The 23205-nt window shown below is 41.2% G+C and overlaps 1 long non-coding RNA gene across 1 annotated transcript in view; it reads left to right on the top strand.

The window, feature by feature from the left end:
* The window catches only part of LOC138528734 (uncharacterized), a 133908-nt gene extending 111075 nt beyond the window's left edge, over nt 1-22833 (top strand). The window contains exon 4 of the long non-coding RNA XR_011284216.1: nt 20843-22833. This is a non-coding gene — a long non-coding RNA (uncharacterized lncRNA). The remainder of the gene's footprint in view (nt 1-20842) is intronic.
* The last annotated feature ends 372 nt before the right edge of the window (nt 22834-23205 follow it).

The following is a 23205-nucleotide window of genomic DNA, read 5'->3' as shown; positions in this document are numbered from 1 at the left end:
AACAGACCGCGACGTGTTTACAATGTGACGTCATTACGCAAAGGCGTCCATGATGCAACATGTAAACAAACCTAGTGACGGGGTGAAGGAAATGATATCATGTGTTCTTAAAGTTAATGACAATGCCCAAAATGTGCATAATCCTTGATGGTTAAAATTAATATAATTCGTGCGAGGATCTGGACTCTAAATGGCTAAGCTTATAAAAATCATATGGATCAACATCCACGCATTTAAAGTATCATGAATAAAATACAATTAGAAAACTGGAGTTGTAGTTGTAATTATAGTAAAAAATAGTTGATACTAATGGTTAGGTACATTCTCATAATGCTACCAACCAATGCCATCCTGCCCACCCTTTTGGTTCACAGTATAGTAAGGGGAATATCAATTGTACAGATTGTATAATACCGGGATGGAGTCAACAAAATGTCTGGATATGAATAAACTTTGAAAACATTTTAACATTTCTATTTAGCTGTCCAAGTTGGTTGGTTCACAGTCTTATAATGTGGTTATGAAAATTCTAACCAACAATCATAGCAAGTGTTTTAAAGAGACGTTGTTGGAGATGCATGGAAAGAAAACATTTGTTTAAATGAATGGTCCTAAATAGTACTCTTCATTTAGACCAAGTGGGGTCATTGCATCTAGTCTATGAATCCAATACAATTCTTTTTGTGCCAAGAGTTTGGGTAGGTCACCTCCTCGTTGGAGGGGGTGTAATACCTCTAGTATGGCAAATCTCATTTGCGAGATATTATGCTTATTGTCTCTAAAATGCCGGAATACAGATGACTTCACATTTTTTGTGCGAATCTGAGACTTATGTTCAGTCCATCTTTCTTTAGCTTTTCTACTGGTTTTCCCAACATAGTATTTCCCACAGGGGCATCTAATGGTGTAGATGACATTTTTGGAATCACAGGTAGCGAAGTTTTTTAGGAAAATCTTTTTACCATTGTTCGGATGTCTGATGTAATTACCTTTGATGATGTTCGAGCAGTGTTGACAATTAAGGCAAGGAAAAGTGCCATTACTTGATGGCTTCAAAGTCCTTTGGGTAGATTTTTTAGGTCTTTCTGCTTTGATTAGCATATCTCTGAAATTCCGTCCTCTTTTGTATGCTAGCATTGGGGGGACTGGAAAGAGACGGTTGAGGTTAGGATCCGATTTTATAAGATCCCAATTCTTCGTGATGATTTTTTTGACTTGAAAGCTCTGGGCAGAGTACTTCAATGTGTAAATGAGGTTTGACTGAGTTTGTTTCGGTTGTTTGTTAAGTAATAAGTTACGGGGGTGTGCTTCTGTCCTGGAAATAGCTTGAGCTACTACTTCTTCCGGGAAACCTCTTTCTACAAATCTTGATCGTATTGTATCAAATTCTGTCTGAAGTTTTTCAATGTTGGAGGTTATCCGTTTAGCCCGCAATAGTTGGCTATATGGTAGGTTTTCTTTTAAATGTCTCGGATGAAAACTGTTGAAATGAAGGGAACTGTTAACATCAGTTGGTTTTCTGTACATTAGTGTTGTTAATTCCATGTTTTTCCATTCTACTGTTACGTCCAGAAAGTTCACCTGTGGTGTGCCAATTTCCATAGTGAATTTGATTCGTGGGTTACATTGGTTAATATATTGCCAAAAATCTGTCAGTTCCTGCTGTGTGCCGTTCCAAATGCCAAATACATCGTCAATATATCTTAACCAGCAATGTATTCTGTGTTTCCAATGAGGTTGATCCAAAACAAAGGTTTTCTCAAAGTAGAACATGAAGATATTTGCGTAGGACGGAGCCACAGCCGAACCCATAGAGGTACCCGAAATCTGTAAATAGTACTTATCATTAAATCTGAAATAATTGTTGTAGAGTATCAGATTGATAAGTTCAATAGCAAAGGTTTTTTGAATCTGAATTTCATCATGTTGTAAAAGAAACCATTCTAGGGCCGCTATGCCTTCATCGTGGGGAATTGAAGTGTATAGACTTGTGACGTCCATAGAGAATATTAGAGGATCCGGAAAACTGATCTGTAAGTTGTTGATTTTCTGGAGAAAATGTGTGGTGTCTTTTAGGTATGTCGGTATTTTCTGTACCAGGGGTTGCAGCGCTGTATCAAGGTAGACCGCCAAAGGTTGAAATATACTGTCAGTTCCAGCGACGATTGGTCTAAAGGGCGGGTCTTTGGGATCTTTATGAATTTTAGGTAGCCCATAGAAAACTGGGATGATTGGGTTAGTTTTAATTAAAAATTCTTCCGTTTTGTCTGAAATCCAATCCATCGTACTAGCCTTTTCAATTGTCTGTTTAATGATGGTGCTGATGTCATTTGTAGGATCGTTGTCAAGCAGTAAGTAAGTTTGTCTATCATCCAGTAGTTTAAGACAGCCCGTGTTGTATAGATTTGTGTCCATGAGTACAAGGGCTCCTCCTTTGTCGGCTTGTTTAATTGTGATAGAAGTGTCATTTGCAAGTTCTTTAATTAGTTTGAGTTGATGACGCCGAATATTCTGCTGAGTAGAGGTCTCATATTTGATTCTTCTTAGGTCACGAGTGGTTTTGGTTTTAAAGAGATTAAGGAGTGGATTGTTAATTTGCGGATGGAAATTACTCTGGTTCTTCATCTCTAGAAAATCATGTTGTTTGGCTGGGGTTATTTCTCCCAGATTGTCAAAAAAGATTTTTAGTTCCATTTTGCGTAACAACTTGAAAAGATTAACTTCTTCTTCAAAGAGGTTAGTTGAGTTCGTGGGGATAAATGATATCCCAAGATTAAGCGTATCAATCTGAGTTTTAGACAACTGTCTTGAAGAGATATTAATGATCAGGGGTGACTCTATTTGTTTTTTTGGCGTGGTTTTCTTTTGCCCTCTTCTGGTCGGGCGTCTCCTAAAAAAGGCTGCGCCGGGATTATTGGAGTAGATGTATCTATTATCCTTGGGGTAGGGTCACTGCTGTCTGTCACTCTGAGGGTGTTGATTGGGGTTGCTGAACTTACACTAGGTTGTTCTTCTAGTTCCCCACTTGTAATGTCACTGCTATCTGTATTGTTGTCAGGAGATGGTTTCTTGGGAACTCCGGATGGACCAGGTCTTGGTTTGTGGTTACTATAGTAGTCTTGCCAAGTGTATACTATTTCTCTGGCGTAGTCTAATGTGTCTCTCCGGAATTTACGAATCTTTCGTTGCTCAATATCCCGTTTATAACTATCGAGCTTATTGTTGGTATCTTCCAAAATTGTTTGGAGTTCAGATGCAGTTTTGAGTTTCAAAAGTTGTGTAGAGACTTCTTCAATCTCTTGGTTGATGATATTAAGTGTTTTTGCGAGTTCCTCTATGGTAAGTAATATCAGATCAAGGGAACATTTGTTTAGGATGTGCTCCCAACGTTTTACAAACTCCTTATTGTCCTTACAAAGTGTCGGGCGCAGGTATACCCTTAGTCCTCTCGGAATTCTCTTGGCCTTATAGTACTGGGTTAAAGTAGTAGCGTGAAGTTTCTGTGAGATTTCTCTCCTAATAAGTCGTTCAAGTCGTTGAATGAGTATTTCTGGATTTTCTCTATTGATTGCCTCCGTACTAGTATCTCTGATTAGGCCTAAGATCCTAACGGCTTCTTCATCCGAAAATGCTAAGACCTCTACTCAACAGAATATTCGGCGTCATCAACTCAAACTAATTAAAGAACTTGCCAATGACACTTCTATCACAATTAAACAAGCCGACAAAGGAGGAGCCCTTGTACTCATGGACACAAATCTATACAACACGGGCTGTCTTAAACTACTGGATGATAGACAAACTTACTTACTGCTTGACAACGATCCTACAAATGACATCAGCACCATCATTAAACAGACAATTGAAAAGGCTAGTACGATGGATTGGATTTCAGACAAAACGGAAGAATTTTTAATTAAAACTAACCCAATCATCCCAGTTTTCTATGGGCTACCTAAAATTCATAAAGATCCCAAAGACCCGCCCTTTAGACCAATCGTCGCTGGAACTGACAGTATATTTCAACCTTTGGCGGTCTACCTTGATACAGCGCTGCAACCCCTGGTACAGAAAATACCGACATACCTAAAAGACACCACACATTTTCTCCAGAAAATCAACAACTTACAGATCAGTTTTCCGGATCCTCTAATATTCTCTATGGACGTCACAAGTCTATACACTTCAATTCCCCACGATGAAGGCATAGCGGCCCTAGAATGGTTTCTTTTACAACATGATGAAATTCAGATTAAAAAAACCTTTGCTATTGAACTTATCAATCTGATACTCTACAACAATTATTTCAGATTTAATGATAAGTACTATTTACAGATTTCGGGTACCTCTATGGGTTCGGCTGTGGCTCCGTCCTACGCAAATATCTTCATGTTCTACTTTGAGAAAACCTTTGTTTTGGATCAACCTCATTGGAAACACAGAATACATTGCTGGTTAAGATATATTGACGATGTATTTGGCATTTGGAACGGCACACAGCAGGAACTGACAGATTTTTGGCAATATATTAACCAATGTAACCCACGAATCAAATTCACTATGGAAATTGGCACACCACAGGTGAACTTTCTGGACGTAACAGTAGAATGGAAAAACATGGAATTAACAACACTAATGTACAGAAAACCAACTGATGTTAACAGTTCCCTTCATTTCAACAGTTTTCATCCGAGACATTTAAAAGAAAACCTACCATATAGCCAACTATTGCGGGCTAAACGGATAACCTCCAACATTGAAAAACTTCAGACAGAATTTGATACAATACGATCAAGATTTGTAGAAAGAGGTTTCCCGGAAGAAGTAGTAGCTCAAGCTATTTCCAGGACAGAAGCACACCCCCGTAACTTATTACTTAACAAACAACCGAAACAAACTCAGTCAAACCTCATTTACACATTGAAGTACTCTGCCCAGAGCTTTCAAGTCAAAAAAATCATCACGAAGAATTGGGATCTTATAAAATCGGATCCTAACCTCAACCGTCTCTTTCCAGTCCCCCCAATGCTAGCATACAAAAGAGGACGGAATTTCAGAGATATGCTAATCAAAGCTGAAAGACCTAAAAAATCTACCCAAAGGACTTTGAAGCCATCAAGTAATGGCACTTTTCCTTGCCTTAATTGTCAACACTGCTCGAACATCATCAAAGGTAATTACATCAGACATCCGAACAATGGTAAAAAGATTTTCCTAAAAAACTTCGCTACCTGTGATTCCAAAAATGTCATCTACACCATTAGATGCCCCTGTGGGAAATACTATGTTGGGAAAACCAGTAGAAAAGCTAAAGAAAGATGGACTGAACATAAGTCTCAGATTCGCACAAAAAATGTGAAGTCACCTGTATTCCGGCATTTTAGAGACAATAAGCATAATATCTCGCAAATGAGATTTGCCATACTAGAGGTATTACACCCCCTCCAACGAGGAGGTGACCTACCCAAACTCTTGGCACAAAAAGAATTGTACTGGATTCATAGACTAGATGCAATGACCCCACTTGGTCTAAATGAAGAGTACTATTTAGGACCATTCATTTAAACAAATGTTTTCTTTCCATGCATCTCCAACAACGTCTCTTTAAAACACTTGCTATGATTGTTGGTTAGAATTTTCATAACCACATTATAAGACTGTGAACCAACCAACTTGGACAGCTAAATAGAAATGTTAAAATGTTTTCAAAGTTTATTCATATCCAGACATTTTGTTGACTCCATCCCGGTATTATACAATCTGTACAATTGATATTCCCCTTACTATACTGTGAACCAAAAGGGTGGGCAGGATGGCATTGGTTGGTAGCATTATGAGAATGTACCTAACCATTAGTATCAACTATGTTTTACTATAATTACAACTACAACTCCAGTTTTCTAATTGTATTTTATTCATGATACTTTAAATGCGTGGATGTTGATCCATATGATTTTTATAAGCTTAGCCATTTAGAGTCCAGATCCTCGCACGAATTATATTAATTTTAACCATCAAGGATTATGCACATTTTGGGCATTGTCATTAACTTTAAGAACACATGATATCATTTCCTTCACCCCGTCACTAGGTTTGTTTACATGTTGCATCATGGACGCCTTTGCGTAATGACGTCACATTGTAAACACGCCGCGGTCTGTTTTTTTCTTTTTTCTCTTCTCACTCAACTGATTAAGCTCTTACAGCCGTACTTGCCCCTGTAAAGCATCTTTCCAGAGGAGACTAATTAGATTTAATTGTGGCTAACTTTCGTCTATCCAAGCCTAGAGCTCAGCGCACAGTATGACGCATTACACGCAAGCACGTGATTACGTCACACTACTAACTATTTGATAAACAGTGGCGGCACTTCCCATGGAGTCGAGCAACCCTTCGGCAGCTGGTCTCCATTTGTGCCACACTGGTTTACACTAGGTAAGAATTTTTAGCTTCCAATACTTTCTTTCACAACAAAGCTTTCGAACACCCTGTTCACTTCTTGTGTCCATTTCTGAGACCCTACTTACTTTTTCTCAGCGCTCCAGCCCTGAAAAACTTCCATACCTTTTGCGGTCATTACCTACCACTTCCCCTCAGCTTTCGTTGATATTGGTCAACCGCGTTACCGCTGTAAGTGACTCATTACTGGCTTAACTTATTCTATTGCAACTATGTCACATACAATGATCTAAATAGACGTTTTTGATGTTCATCTCTACAGATAAGGATTTACCATCTAAGACCCGCTGTCTTGTTTGGACGAAGGCCTAGTTTTCCCGCCCCAGACCACCTCCGTTCTCTTGAAGTACCTCTCTCATTTGTATAAAAAACACAAGGTTAGACTCTCTATATAATTACACAGTTGCTCACTCTATCTTATTTAAACTTCAATGTATTGACTTTCAGAAGTTATTCTCTATATATTTTTTCTATATATTCCCTCATTTCGATCATAGCAGTGAAGATACTACTTACCTAGTGAATTGTCCATTAGTTTCTACAGGTATTAATGGAGGATAGGTTGTCCCCTTGAGGGTTAATATATACTCAGTATATTCAAAAATGTCATACGTCCTGTTACATAGGTTATCCTTGAATGCCATGTGTTATTGTGATACATATCCTGATCTAAAATGAGTCATTTGGAAATGTTGTTGAACAAATGTTGTTATTGTAAATATATTCCTAATGTACATATTATATATATATTTTTTTCCTAGAAACCCTTGTTATTGCCCCTGATGAAGAGTGTTGTAGCACTCGAAACGCGTTGGGCCTTCCACAGCTTCAACATCAAGAATAAACAATCAAGAATGTTTCTTGTAACCTTACCTGATTCAAAGTCATTGTTTTGAACATATTACCGCTTTTTATGCATTACCATTTACAGACTTTCTTGAATTTATTAAGAAAAATCAATTTGTTAAATATATCTACTTGTTGGTCTGGTATTCCAGATATTAGATAGTGTGCAGGGGACGTAAGTTCCCGGTTTGGGAACTTAAATTCTCTTCATTGTATTGTGCAACCAAGGTGTCATGGTTGCCCCTCTCTCCTCTGCACCTCATACTTGATAAGTATTTTGTCTAAACACCTAGTATCCAGGTTGACTATTAATATTTAAAACATTTTTCGTCACTAGGGTGTGCCATAGTTGTCCTATCCTTCCCTTCTTACAAGAATACATTCACCAGCATTGACACACGTTCACACTAGTTGTGCCCACACAAAAGCATGAGTCTTGTCTCATTAATATATGCCAACAATGCCACTGCAAAATGCATTCCATTGTCATGCTGCTTCTTCATACTATTCTGCTTCATGTCGCTCGCCCTTTGCACCTCTGCCATATTTGCATCTCACTGCACAGTTCTGCCACAAGTTGCCCCTCTGTAACAAGTGCTGTTCTCATTTACACTCGTGTCCACTTCTGTCCAGTTTTCCCTTCAATACCCAAATCTGTCCCAATGTGCCCCTCAATCCTGACGGCAAGCCATATGTGCTCCTAGTGCTCAGGTCTGCACCAATGTATTCTTAAAGCAAGCTTTTGATTCAATGGGCCCCTTACTGCTGAGGTCTGCCCCATTTTGCGCCTCACTACCTAGTTCTGTCCCAAGCCCCCATTCAAGGTCTAGTTCTGCCCAGTGTTTTACTGTCTTGACTCAATTTGCACCCAAGGTTTTAAACTCTGACCACATTTGCCATTTAATATCCAGTTTTGCCAAAATGTGCCCTTCAGAACAGAATTCTGCATCAAATATCCCTACTGTTGAGATCTGCCCCAATGTGTTCCACAGTGCTCAGTTGTGCCCCAATTTACCCTACAGTGTAAACATCTGCCCCATTTAGACCGCAGTACTCATTCCTGTCCCAATTTGCACCTCAGTGGCCAATTCTCCACTGTTTTCCCTTCAGACCTATTTTGTGCCTCCATGTTCTGCTCTATTATGTCCTGATTTGCACTCCAGTACTAGGTTCTGCACCGTTTTGCACCACAGTGCACACCTGTGTCAAATGTACCCTTCAGTACTCAGTTCTGTTCAAGTTGTGTTATAATTTTACCCACAGTGTGAAATATTCTGCAATACATTGCTCAGGGCCCAGATTTGCTACAATGTAATATTCAGCGGCACGATTTGACGTTTCCCCTCAGTGACATATTCCACCCCTCTATACTTCTCAGTCCCCATTGATGACACAACTTGCACCGCATTGTCCAGTTCTGCTCAATGTGCTTCTCGGGTCCAGTTCTGCCCATTTTGCCCATCATTCATAAGTCCTGCCCTATACTTTCCCCTCAGTGAGAGGTTATGCTGAAACGTGCCTCTCAGTTCACCGTTATTGCTGAACTGACCTATGTGTTATGATTCGCCGTTTCAGCCCCTTCTGGACTACGTGGTCCATAAGACATTGCTACATTCCCTCTAAGGTACACTCAACATGGCCGGCGTTAGTGCGCGATTACCGCTCTAGTGTTTTCAGGAGTTCGCCAGTTCCTTGAAAAGAGACACGCCCCTGCGGCACTTTGCGTCTCAACGCTAACTTCCGAACTTCGGCAAGTGTGGTCGTACTTTCCTGTGCTCATACCTTACTTTCCAGGATCTATAGTCCTCCTCTATACTAGCCATCTTCAGCTCTCTCCTTTTCTAGGGCCTTCCGCCCGTAGCACTCGCTCCTTACATTGTTGCATCCTGGTTCCTCCCTGGATTCCTTCCTCCTGGGACTTTTGTTACTCGTGCTCCTTCCCGTAATTGAACGCATACTCCCTCGGTCAGATTCGCCTGCACGCTGGCGACGGAGGATACGCGTCCATGTCTCTACAAGTCCCGAGCCAGGGAAGATGGTAAACGATATGCTGATTCCAGGAGAAGACCAGGTCCTAAGTACGCCATCGGTGATAAGGTCTGGCTTTCCTCCAGACTCTTACCTAGACATCTAAGACCTAACAAGTTGGCTCCACGTTTCTATGGACCACTGTTAGATAAATAATCAAACCTGTAGCCTTCAGGCTTCAATTGCCCCAATCCTGGAAAAGGATTCACCCAGTTTTTCATACGTCCCTGCTGAAACCTTATTGGCTAGACACTAGGACCTCTCCTCGACCTAACCCCGTGATCAACAATGACCAGGTCGAATTCGAAAGTGCCAGGATTTGTGACTCCAGGTACACAAGGGGTCGCCTACAATATTTGGTGGAATGGAAAGGATATCCACCTAGTGAGCGAACATGGGAACCAGTGTCCAATATGAATTCCCCTCGCTTGCTACAACTGTTTCACTTGACCCATCCGGGCATACCAAGAGGATCGCAGTTTAGGAGGGGGCATGCTGTCATGATTTGCCATTTCAGCCCCTTCTGGACTACGTGGTCAATAAGACATTGCTACATTCCCTCTAAGGTACACTCAACCTGGCCGACGTTAGTGCGCGATTACCGCTCTAGCGTTTTCAGGAGTTCGCCAGTTCCTTGAAAAGAGACATGCCCCTGCGGCGCTTCACGTCTCAACGCTACCTTACGAACTTCGGCAAGTGTGGTCGTACTTTCCTGTGCTCATACCTTACTTTCCAGGTTCTATAGTCCTCCTTTATCCTAGCCATCTTCAGCGCTCTCCTTTTCTAGGGCATTCCACCCGTAGCGCTCGCTCCTTACCATGTTGCATCCTGGTTCTTCCCTGGCTTCCTTCCTTCCTCCCGGGACTTTTGTTACTCGTGCTCCTTCCCGGAATTGAACGCATACTCCCTCGGTCAGACTCGCCTTCACGCTGGCGACAGAGGATACGCGACCATGTCTCTACAAGTCCCAAGCTGTCCGGAAAAAGGAAAAGACCCAGTCCAAGACTTAGAAAGATAAACAGGTGAGATTTCAGGCAAAGTGTGACACTATGTGTGGCAGTGCTCTGCCCCAATTTGCCCCTGAGTGCCTGCTCAATTCTCCCCTTGGTTCTAAGTTCAGCACTGCATTTCTCGTCAGAGCACAGTGTGGCTGAATTGCCCCCTTAGTGTTGATTTCTAGCCCAATGTGCTCCTCAGTGCGATGTTCTGCACAATGTTTGCTTTAGTGTAAAGGTCTGCTTCAAGTTGGACCTCAGTGTAGAGTAATTCCACACTTTACCCCTTGATTAATAGTTTTGCACTGACGTGCAGCCCCCTGCCAGATCTGTCTGAATGTGTCCCTCAGTGCAGAGGTCTGACTAAATGTGCCCCCTCAGTGGCCATCTCTGCCCACAATTGCCCGTAATGGCCACTTTCCAGCTGGGTTGCGCCCCAATTTGTTGAACATGCCTGATTCTGACCCCATTAACTCACAGTGCCTGGGTGTACACCAATTCAGCCACCAATGATGGGTTGTGTCCCAGTATTCTCCTCAGAGCCAGTGCTGCTCAATTTCCCCATTCAGTGTGCAGGTATGCTCCAATGTGCCCCTTGGTGCCATGCTCAAACCAAATATACCCTCAGTGTGCATGTATGCTTCGCGTTGGCCCTCAGTGTTGAGAAATGCCACACTTTGCCCCTTGGTGAATAGATATATATATTGATTTGCACCTCACTGCCCAGATCTGGCTGACTGTGCCCCTCAGTATGGAGTTCAGCATACATTTGCCCCCAGTGGCATATGTTGTCCCATTTTCTTCCTTAGTTACCAGTTCTGTCCCAGCTTTCCCATCAGTGAGGTGTTCTGCACAATGTACCTCTCAGTGACAAGTTCTGCCCCAGTTTTCCCTCAGTGCCCAGTTATTAACCAATTTCCCCATCTGCACCCAGTTTCGCCACAGTGTTCTCAGTGCTGAGATCTGCCCCATTATGCCCCTAACTACTCAGTTATTCCCCAATTTCCACCCTGCTCTTACTGCCACCGGTAATGTCCCATTTTCCCCCAACATCACTCGTGCAAACCTATTTTCCCAACCAAATTTTTTATTTTTTACACTTCCCTTCCTTACTGCCCCTTTGCACATTCCTTGTATCTTCCCACCATCTCCCAGCTTCTTTTTTTCTGGCTTCTTTCACAGGGGAGCGCGTGGGTGAAATTGTAATTCTGCTATGTGACTCTTCCCATTGACAAGACTGGATGACCAACCCTGTCCACAGGATGTAGGTCACACACATTGCTTGTTGCCTTGCTTAAACCCTCTCTCACCCTGCTTGTGAATCAGGCCAGACATGGGTCAGAAGTATGATGCCTCCCATAATCTGAGGGAGGCCTAGAGACGAATGGGTGAAGAGCTTAATTGTGCACTAGATATGTTCCATTTGTCCTACAACTAACGTTACTAGTCCTGAAATTGCATAGTAACAGGAGCCCCACAATGCCAAGTTGCAGATATGACCAATACACACATTTACGTCAAGAGGCATGGTCAGTCCTATAGGGTTTGTAGGGAAATACTTTTCCCCATTCTGAATTTCAACAAGGTAGCTCCACATTTCATCATCCACATTTTAGAAAAGGTTCTAATTTTAACTAGGGCCAAGGGTGTGAGACTCATGGTTGAATTATGCACCTCGCCAATATAATCAATCCCCATCACCACTGGTCAACCATGGTTAAAGGATGGTCACTCACATTCTCCACCTCCTGTGTCACGTGATTTCAGAGGTAACACAAATATTAATCAATCTCCTGAAAGATATCAAAACAGGCCTAATCAGGGTGAGTTTATTAATTACTGCCCCAGATAACAAAGAGAGGAATTTCTGAGACATGGGCCCTCATTCCGAGGTTGGTGCTAGTCATGGCGCTATTAGCGCCATGACTAGCACCAATACCGGTACCGCCACCGACTTGGTGGTATGGGGACTTACCGGTCTATCCCGACCTTTGCGGGACCGGTAAATCCCCATTTGAAAAGCCATTCCCCATTCCCATTTGAGCCCCCATAGGGCTCAATGGGAAGGGGGAAGGCGTCAATAACGGTACTGCAAATTGCAGTACCGTTATTGACCCAGTATCCCTTTACAGGTCCCGTCCATGACGCCTGACCTCGGAATAGGGCGCAAAGGGATTACCGGCACCGGTGTCATTACCGGTGCCCAGTATTCCTTTGCGCCCAGGTCGTAATGACCCCCAAGGACAGGTTTCAATTCTTTGAGGTCCAAGTCAAAATGTTGTCTGAACAGATAGGAACGTGATGTGCAGTTCAAAAGCAACAGCCAAGAGGAGGTGTAGAAGGTCATAGGAGTGATCTTGTGCGTGGCAACAACAAGTGACTAGCTAATCACTGCTGCCCTGATGAAAACACATATTTCGATGAATTGACTTTGAATAAAAATACTGAATTGCTTGCTGATTTAAAAATAAGAAAACAAACAAATGAAAGTGAGACAGGAAATTTTAACACACACGAAAAGGGAGCGTGGTTCAATTTGAAGTTGAACCAGACCATTCAGGTGTGTTAAAATGAAGAGCAAAAAAGGGAAAATGAACAAGAAAAACCCAAAGAACAGAGAAGCAGATTTAAAAAGAATTTACAATGTGAAAATGAAGCACAGAATGAAGAATTAGGATCAATGATAGGTTATCCTTGCATGATAATCAAAATACTGGTGCTGCCCACACAGAGGAAACAATTGCCCAAAAGGGAGGTGCAAGTCATTCACCTGAAGAGTATTTTGAGCCACGGATGTTCCAAGACACAGAAATAGCAGGTTTTGTACAACATTCAGATAAGTGTTACACAAGAAAGACTGACATGCTGTCACGTGACACTTGTGAAAATACACAGCCAATAGGTTGTAACGTTGAGTAAGTAGCAAGGACCCAGGAAATGGGAAAGGCACAATGAGAAATTGGTGTGCAAACTCTAGTGGTCCCAAGTCAGAGAGGCAGTCAGTGGCTACACTCCAAATGGGTTCTGGGCCCAGGAGAAAAGACAAAGAAATGGAAAAGTAAGTGGGCAAAAAGGAGGGTAAAATGTCCCATTTGCCTAGCAAAAAGTAAAAATGAGCTAAGAAAAGTAAGTCCTGAAATCAGTAAAAATGCACATCTTTTATGCATACTAGAAGAGGTTGAGGATAGGTAATATGTTCCTATCAATATTGAAGATAAATTTAATGCATTTGCAATGATTGACATGGGTGCTTAAGCAACAATAATGTCAAAAGAACTAGTGGAAAGTATCAATGAAGGGAGATCCCCACAAATTCATGTGACAGTGAGACAAAATGAAGGCTCCGTGCACAACGTCAATGGGGAAGAAATACCTATCGAAGTTTTCACTGAAATTGACATAAAGATAGGGAAGCATCGGATGAGACAGGAAGTGTTGGTCACACCCATTACTGATATACCCTTTGTCATAGGGACACATTGCCTGAAGAGATTATCACGACTCATTGATAGGGTAAATGGGGTATCGTGGTCCTTAGCTAAAAAAGCCATTGAGACCTAAGAAAATAATGACCCAAAGCAACAGTGTAAAAGAATGCCATACCGTTGCTAAATCAGAAAGTGCAGTGCAAGTATATCTTCAGAATGGCTGTGTGCCTAGTGTCACTGTCATTCTCATGTGGCAGGATGAAATGCAAGGGGAATTAGAGAAACAGTCTTTTGAGATTTATTTGGACCTTAAGAATAACTGGCAAACAGTAATAGATGAAAACACGTTTTGTTTTTATCTAAATGAAGAAAAATGCAAACCAAAAATTAATTACTTGAGAGTTGAATCAGGAAAAATGCATTTCACAATCTCAGAAATACGCATGGGAGAAGGGGAGCCATGGATCCCTATCCATGCGAATGTCCATTCTGAAATGATTGAAGCCAATTTGCCATTTGAACATGAAAGGAGTTTCATTAATGAAAAGGTACTCTGGCAAATACTTGACAGAGAGGAGATCCCAAAGTTTAAAATAAAGAACAAACACATCTTTGACCTAGATAACCCCGAGTTGGGACAACGAATTGTAGGAAGATACATGTTAAAGATTAGGATTGGCTCTAAAAGCATTCACCACAATGTGTGGATCGTGAGCGGGAAACAAAGCAAATTTTATTTGGTAAATTACATCTTGCACTAATTCAGAAAGTCTGGTCCAGATTGGGTGGACCTGCACCTGAATTTTAATACAAGAGACAAGCTTATCATTGTCCCCAAATGAAGCTGTATGCAATTGAACTTCAAGTGAAAACGGATGTTGCCATTCCTGCATTTACCAGACAATTTACAATAGCATTAAAATATAGGAAGGGACAACAGATAAAAGATTCTGATTTGTATGCCTAAATGAATCCATAAAGCAACAAGGGTTAGAATGTGAATATACACCATTGATGGAGATTGGGGATGGGCCCATTCAAATCCTGGTGAACAATAAAGGGAGTCAAGACATTCCTTTGGAGGAGAGTTCAGCATTAGGAATGGAAGTACAGAAATCTTGTTACACTGCTGATTACAGTAACCCAGTGAACATCCCTGAAAGCTATGTGACTGCACAGGGTGACTTACTAGAATCATTGGAGTCTAAGCCTAAATAAATCTTTAAAGTTCAGTCTGTTTACCCTTATGAGCCAAGTGAAATGGTATGCTGCCACCAGAATGATTGTATTCTATTCGAATTAGGTGAATCTAAAAGAGAAAAACAGCATATTGAAATGGAGGTCAACATTCCAAAATATTTGAGTATAGCGACTCTCCAAAGAGACACTGCCACATTCTTAGAGGAAAGTACAAAGGTTCCTCCTTTGGAGGATTTCTCTGAGTTCTCTAAAATGGCAGAGGAGCAAATTCAAGCTGCAGACGCTTGCACAAATGAAGAAGAAAAAGACCAATTGAGGAAAATATTTATGGTGTTCAAACATTTTTTTGCCAAAGATGCCTATGACTGTGGGCTGACTGATTTGCATGTGGCCATACTACCAGAAGGACATCGTAGGGAGCCAGTAATGTTATGACAATATACGTTTCCCATGGCCTGTCTGGAGTCACTGGCTGAATTAATCAACATTTAGAATCTAGAGGAATGATTAGGCCTTTTCATAGTGCATTAAAACCCAATGACCAATAACACTTATGTGCAGATCTATGAGAATTGAACAAAAAGGTACCTGTTTCAAGGTGGCCCCTTCCATTTATTGATCAGGGCCTCGCACAAGTTCACAGGTCAGAAGTATTTACCATCGTAGACCTTAGAGCTGGATAGTGGTGTGTGCCACGAGCTGAAGACATTCAAAATGTATTTGCATTTTCATTTGACAAATCACAATATGCTTGGTCACAGACCCCTTTTGGGTATGCCAATAGTGGGAGCGAGTTTGGATATTCCTAAGCAAGGCACTCCCGGATGCAGCTGAAAGAGGAACAATAGTTTATGTGGATGATGTGCTAATCAAAAATGAAGATTTGAAAAGCCACTTCAATGAGATTAGAAAAGTATCTTTACAGAAAGTACAGTTGTGCAGAAAAAGGGTGGACTTCCTAGGCCATGAACTGACAGAGCATTGATTAAACCAAAAACCAAACAAAGTGGAAGCGATTTGCAAACTAAAAGATCCTAATAACTTGAAAAGTTTAAAGAGTTTGTTAGGAATGCCAAGTTTCAATGGAATGTTTATTGAAAATTATGCAGAAATTACTCAACCTTTGACGGGATTACTGAAGCATGGTGTACCCTGGAAATGGGAAAAGGAACAAAGTGAAGCAGTGGCCATTCTAAAAGGGTGACTAATGAAAGCACCATGTGTGGTATATTTAATGAAAACCCAGGATTTCTATGTAGAAATAGGATTCATAGATCAATGTATGTCAGCAGTGTTATATCAAAAACATGATTCAAATAACAAAACCTTTGCATATGTTAGCACAGCATTGTCACAGGTAGAGACCAAATTTAGTGAATGTGAAAAAGTGGTTCTGATCACTGTCTGTGCATTACAACTGTAAGGTGTTTCTCCTCAGTAGTCTAAGGGATGATTGAGCAGCAACCTGTAGGAGACTTAAGCCTAGGAGTCTAACAGATTACTGCACACATGTGCATGAAAAAAATGAATACCCAGGGGGCGAAGGATGGACCCTCATAGGAGCTGGAGTTGGTCAGCCCAGATGACTGACAGCTATACTGGTGTCCCTGGTTAAATAAACAGACACAGCCTTATTTCTTATAACAAGTGTTTCCCGCTTTTTGTTTATGTAATTGAAATCTGTCAAACCAATCCTCAGTACACTTGAGTAATATTACATCACTGTGCTCCTAGCGGAGGCGCTCTTTGCTAGTGCTTGAAAGAAACAATACTTAATAGTTCTCCTTCCTTTCCTTTCGGTATAAGTAATTACACTTAGTTACCATGATGTTGAAACAGGTCCTGTGGGAACACCTGGGAACAAGTATATTCACATTTGGTAAATACATCATTAAATAAATCAGTGGGATACCATTTAAAACCAGTGCCTTCCATTGGGTAAATAAATATTGGAATAGCTCAGTGGGGTCACCCGAGAACCAGTAGATTCACATTTGGTAAATAAATATTGAAATAGATAGTGGGATCACCTTAGAACAAGTGCATACACAGTTGGTAAATAATTAATGATCTTGGTCGAACCAGCATCTCCTCACTAGTGTTGGCAGCAGACGGCCAGCGGGACGCAGAACACTTAACACAAATCCACTAATCATCCAGTCAGGCCACACCGGGCCCCACAATTCACCTCTAAACTGGGCCAGTCAAATCCCCTGGGATAGGTCCTAGTGGGAATCTTCAGATTCACCACCATGCTGGCTAAGAGCCCAGCTCAGGACTGCATAAATCACTACCCACAGAGCAGATATACCATAGGGAATGGAACAGTACCAAAAATACCATGCGGATACAAAAACGGGCCTCTGGAAGATAAGTGTGACGATTCCACAACGTAGATGAACACACCCCCTCACAGCTCCACTAGGCCTTACACACTGTTTCCCCTGAGTCGGCCAAATCCACCTTTTTTGTTAAGCGCATTACTTCATCCCCACACCCCACGGAGCGACTGATAATGAACAGCCTCTCAGCACCACTGGGACAGGTGTGGAGAATCTTACCTTCCAGTTGATCATACACCGCCCATGTGTTTCTCGAATGCTGGCACACACAGGGCACAGTATCTCTTTCTTAATCTGTCCCTTTTCTTACCTGACTGCTACGACGAAGCGCAAGACCCAACTCTGCTCTCTCTCTCTCTCTCTCTCGTGGTGGTGAGCAGGGTGTAACACTCGCCGAGTCCTTCTCCCGAAAATGTACCCTGGCACGCTCTTGCAACCCCGTGTGGTGGAAAGAGAAATGCTGGCCCAGACAGGTGTACGGCCTATGGGAGGAGAGGCTTCCCTGACAGAACCGAGGGCCTCGGTGCCCTATGCGATGGTCTGGAGCTCCCTTCTCTGTTCGTCTCTTCCGGCACTCTCCCTCGATGAGCCCCCTCTGGGCTCTTAAGCTCCCCAGGGACTTTCCATATGTTTTGGCCAGCAGGGGGGTTCGCACCAGTCCTGAGGTGAAATCACCTCACAGACAGCCCCGCTCCCCCTGCTGGTGGAACCTACAATGTCTCTACTGACACACTCTGCGTACCAGAAACATGCAGCAACATAAAACTGACAACAAGAAGGACAGAAGGACAAACAGGCCCGGCAAACAAAGCATGACACATAGCCCATGCACACACGGAAACCCACAGGGAATGTGGGGTTACACAACATTTCCAACTCATAATTCTAGGGGAAGCAGGTGATTGTTGAAACAAATCACTAGCCTCTGCAATTTTTGCAAAGTAAGAGGATCAGATCAAGGAGTTTGGCACTGTCAAGTATCACCTCATGGACGTTGGCACTTCAGGGATTTCCAGTAGAAGTGAAATATGGACAAAATAGAAAAGAGCCCAGTTGCTCAAGGGCTAGCGGAGTTGCATGATTGTGCAGCTGTCTGTGCGCCTTATGACACAGAGCTAGAGACAAGTTTATATGAATTTGAGCAATCCACACACAAGGCTTTCAATGAATAAACATGTAAAAATGTACCACCTGTGTATGTAGATGGATGTGCATTCCACATAGAAAACTATGCTGAAAAAGCACTTTTGGCAGGAATAGGAAATATGTGATTTAAATGTGACGGAATTCCAAGAGTAAGCATGAGGATAGGCCTCAAAAGGAGTCAAATGGTAGAATTGGCCGCTATTAATAAAATATTATCTACAGCAGTAGAAAATAGACTGAGAGAAATAGTTTTAGTCACTGATTCTGATTATTCATTAAATAGTTTTGTGGAGTGTTTCCTGGCAGGAAGGTGAAAAGCATGCTCACATATAAAAAGAAGACACTTAGACATGGCAAAATGATTCAAGCTATAGACTAACTTGTGTCAGAAAATGTCCTGACAGTCCATTGGAGGAAAATACGTGGTCATTTGAAAACACCAAGTTCGGATAAGGAAGGAAATGATAAGGCAGATCAATTAGCCAAAATTGGAGCTCTAATGGGGGAATTGTTTTCTATTAAACACCTGCTTGGTGAAATACAGTTGGATGAGATAATACACTACAAAACTCTGCAAACAGTTGAACAGCCTGTGGCACAATGGAGTTTTGATACTCCAGATCAAGACTTGATTAATGCACAAAAGGAGGATCTTATTCTAGACCCATTTTACAACCATTTGCTAGATGCAGAACAACATCCACTGACTGAAGAGGACTGCAAAGGGAAAGAGGAATTGAGGGTATTATTAAAAAACAAAAAGATAATTAGGTTACAAGATGGACTGTTGATTAGAGAATCAGTGACAGGCCGAATCCAATGGGAAGTGTGTTTACCATTTTTGGGATTGATGTTACATCATGCCCACGATGCCATAACTGCAAGCCACAGAGGTTCACAGAAAATGTTGGACATTTTAAGAGATTATGCCTATTGGCCACACATGTCTCAAGATGTTGAGCTTTACACCAAAGGGTGTTTAGCGTGTGCACTGTTTCAGCCTGCGTTACCAACTCATAGAGCACCATTAAAGAAAAGGGGTTTGACACTCCCATGGTCTGATTTGCAGGTAGATTCTGTAGACCCTGTGAGGAGGCCAGCAAGGGGAAACAGGCACATGCTTACTGTTGTTTGTTTAATGTCTAAATGGGCAGAGTGCATTCCAGCTCCAGACTGCAGTGCACAAACGGCGGCCATTTTACTTGTAAATCACATTTTTTCAAGATTTGGTTTACCTCAAAGGACAGAATCAGACCGTGGACGTCATTTCACTAGTGCATTAATGGCAGAAATGTGGCAAATCTTGGGTGTGAAGAGGAAGTTACACATTTCTTACCAGCCCTCCTCTTCAGGGGGAGTGGATGGTGTAATAGATCAATAATTGAAATGTTGAAAAAGATTGTAGCTGAAGCAGGATCTAGCTGGGATTTGCGGCTTCCATTGGCACTAATGGCTCTCAGGTTGATGCCCTCTAAATCAACAAATCTCAGCTCCCTTGTGATTTTGACAGGTAGGAAGATGGTTCTGCCACAACACTTACTCTACAGAAAAAATGAACAGGTTCATGTGTCCACAATCCATGAATATGTGGAAGAACTGAGAAAACACTTGTAATATGCGTTTGTATTGCGCAGCGAAATTTGGAAAAGGCCGCTGACAGTGTATTATTATAGGAAGGCATCTGTGAGAGAAAATGACATAGGAGACCAGGTGTATGAATTCAATCTTGGGAAAGATAAGCATACAAACTCTGAATTTCTAGCAGCAATACAAGGGCCATGTAGAATTGTAGATAAAGTTTCACCTGTGGTCTACAGAATTGCTAAAAATGAGGAAGAATTAACAGTGGAACAGTTTGTCCATGTTAATCAAATTAAGCCCTTCCACTTGAAACATGAGGTGAAAAGGCTAGAGCGAATTGAGATTAGCAGGGAGTGAAAAATGTGTTGGTATGAAAATAAAGTGCTTAACTATTAAATAGAATTACCATAACAGGTGAATAGGTGTAAATAGTGCAAAGGTATCAAATGGGGTTTGAAGAGATAAAAGGGGGACGATGTATGAAATTAGTGAACAAAAATATAAATAAGTAACTAAGATAAAGGGGTATTATAAATAGGTAATGATCTAGTTAAATTGTGTTATTTTTTTGGATGTTGTGTTAAGATCGCTTGTGTTTGGGACAGTTGCCTGAAAAAGTGCTCTTTTAATTAGTGGGTTTAATTTATGTTATTTTCAGATGGTCCTAAAAAGATGTCCTCGCTGCATTATATGGTATTTTATACATAATGTGCATTTGTATACATAATTGAACTTGATTTCAAATATCGAGTTGAAAAGGGAAAAGTAAATGGATTGATGTACTTGATTCTCAAGTTGTCTTTTCTTTTTACTCTAGAAAAATAATAGTTTTATTTGTCAGTGTGCCGGATCCTTTTAGTGCACCGGATCCCTGGAGGGTACCACTGGAATGGAGTCCCCTGGAAAAAACCCTGGACTGAAAAAGTGGGTGAAGATGATGACACGAAGGAAGTCCCACCAACAGAGGATGGAAGTTAATTTCACCAAGAACGGTTTATTGAACGGTTTTTGAATTGACTGTTAAAATGTTTTTTATTATTATTTTTACAAACTGGTTTTTACTTATTCTTACATCATACTGAGACCACTGCCACAGTTGTAGGGACTTATGGTTGTTTTTGAAAGCAACAATATTTCCCTTAAATATTTTATTTAAAACTGATACAAACATTTCTAAAAAACAACAAAAAACAATTAGGAAATTATGAAAAACATAAAAGGTAAAGGTGATCACAAAATGAAAATATAAAAAAAATCAAAAATATCAACAAAAGTAATAATGATTTCAAACAAAAAAATTATATTTTTCAAAACTAGAGATATATAGATAATGTTTTTATATGACTATTACCAATTGCATGTTATTTGTTTAGCGACTATTAAGATCAAGGGAAAATCGTGTCCAAGGGTTATGTGGTGAAGCCGGGATTATTGCATGATTGTTTTTTCCTGCAGTGATTTCAGTTGTGTCCCAGCAGAAAAAAAGGAGGGTGTGTAGGGAAATACGTTTCCCTATTTTGAATTTCAACAAGGAAACTGGACATTTCATCATCCAAATTTTAGCAAAGGTTTGAATTTTAACTAATGCCAAGGGTGTGAGACTCATGGGTGAGCCTCAAGCTGTGCCTAATATATGTCAGCATTATAACACAATTATAACACAAAAACCATATGCCAACCAATTTGAATTTGACCCTGCACAACAGGTGTTATCCTTTGCACCACAGCACAGCAATGGACTAAATGCATTGAAAGTAAAATGAACATACTAATTTTATTAACATTCCAGGACCCAATAACCTACTCCCCTACTTTAGACCATTGCTTATGAGTGCAAAACATTGTTGCATTGGGGTAAAGTGGGCCATTTCATAAAATGTAAATATATTTGAGCTGTGCAAAGTCAACTGTAAGTGTATGAAATGTGTAATTAGATTTGATTTGTGGTGAATACGTGGCAGGGTTGAGATGCAAGTTGATTCATTTAATCTGACTCCATTGTTCATTTATGAAAAAGGAGGAAACAGCGCTTGATAAAAGGAACATTTTTATTCCGTGCTGCAGCTTGAATCTCGGTCAAAGACATGAGGGAAATCACGTCCTATTTAATGGGCTGATTTATCAAGGGGAAGTTCTCTTTGAATGACACATGAGTTTGAGAAAAAAGCTTGAAGCAGGTAGGGCTGGGTCACTCACTCACTGGCAAAGGGAGCAGAAGGATTGGCAGGGAGACTTGTTGCTGGGCAGACTGAGTCGCCTGTGTCTCGGCTGGCAGTACTGCAGACTGACTGTATTGTGGGCTGTCTATCCCTCCCCTGGGTTGGAAATCATCAGAAGAGCTGCAGTCTCGAGTGCCCTTATCTGTGGGTGACCCTGTGTGGCGCGGCAAGCAGAAAGGCTGGGGAAGGACTTTGTGGGTTGGGTCGGGGAATATCGCCAGCTGGATCTAGGTAATTATGCTGTCATTGAGGAGCGTGTTAAGTGAATGATTGATAATTAAGCAGCGTATGGTAAATAATGCATTTTTAGGAACTGCATAATAACATATGAAACGTGTATGTAAAAATGTGTTCATATTTCTCCAAGTTTTGCTGCGATAAAACTCAGCGTTACAGAGGTTGTGCCAACTTTGATGTGAAATTCAAGGCCAATGTTGGCAGAACTCTAGGCATTATCAGAAATAGAGTGTTGAAACCCATTGCAGGAACGACTTCGCTTATGTTTGAATTACAACGTTGATGCATATGTCATTCTGTGCTACTTGCATATTTTCAATTTCTGATAAAGAATAACCTTTCGAAAAGGTGACTTAGTCTCTGCATTCTCATTATCCGTCTGAATTATTGCGTTATCACATAGAGTGAGGTCTAACAGGCGACAAGCTCATTTTACTGCAGGCAGTAATTCACATTACCACATGTGGTAAAAGATAAGATAAATCTTTTTTCGTGAGTTGTGTTTTTCAGAAGTGTTATGCATGTGTGCGAGTACTATTTTGTCATGTGAAATGAACAATGTATTTTGAAACACAGCCAAAAGGGCATCTGGTGGTATTGCGCATAAAATACTGTGAGCAGATAGGAGTGTACTAAGTCTAGTAATTGCTTACCGTTAGTGACCCTGGTCAAATAATTATTAGGTAGCATTTTGAAGTTAGTCTCACCACTAAAAGATACCCCA

This window comes from Ambystoma mexicanum, chromosome 7q (assembly GCF_040938575.1).
Source record: "Ambystoma mexicanum isolate Mex_15411 chromosome 7q, UKY_AmexF1_1, whole genome shotgun sequence".
NCBI lineage: Eukaryota > Metazoa > Chordata > Amphibia > Caudata > Ambystomatidae > Ambystoma > Ambystoma mexicanum.
The sequence above is the reverse complement of the archived record's forward strand: the minus strand, read 5'-3'. Positions and strand labels throughout refer to the sequence as shown.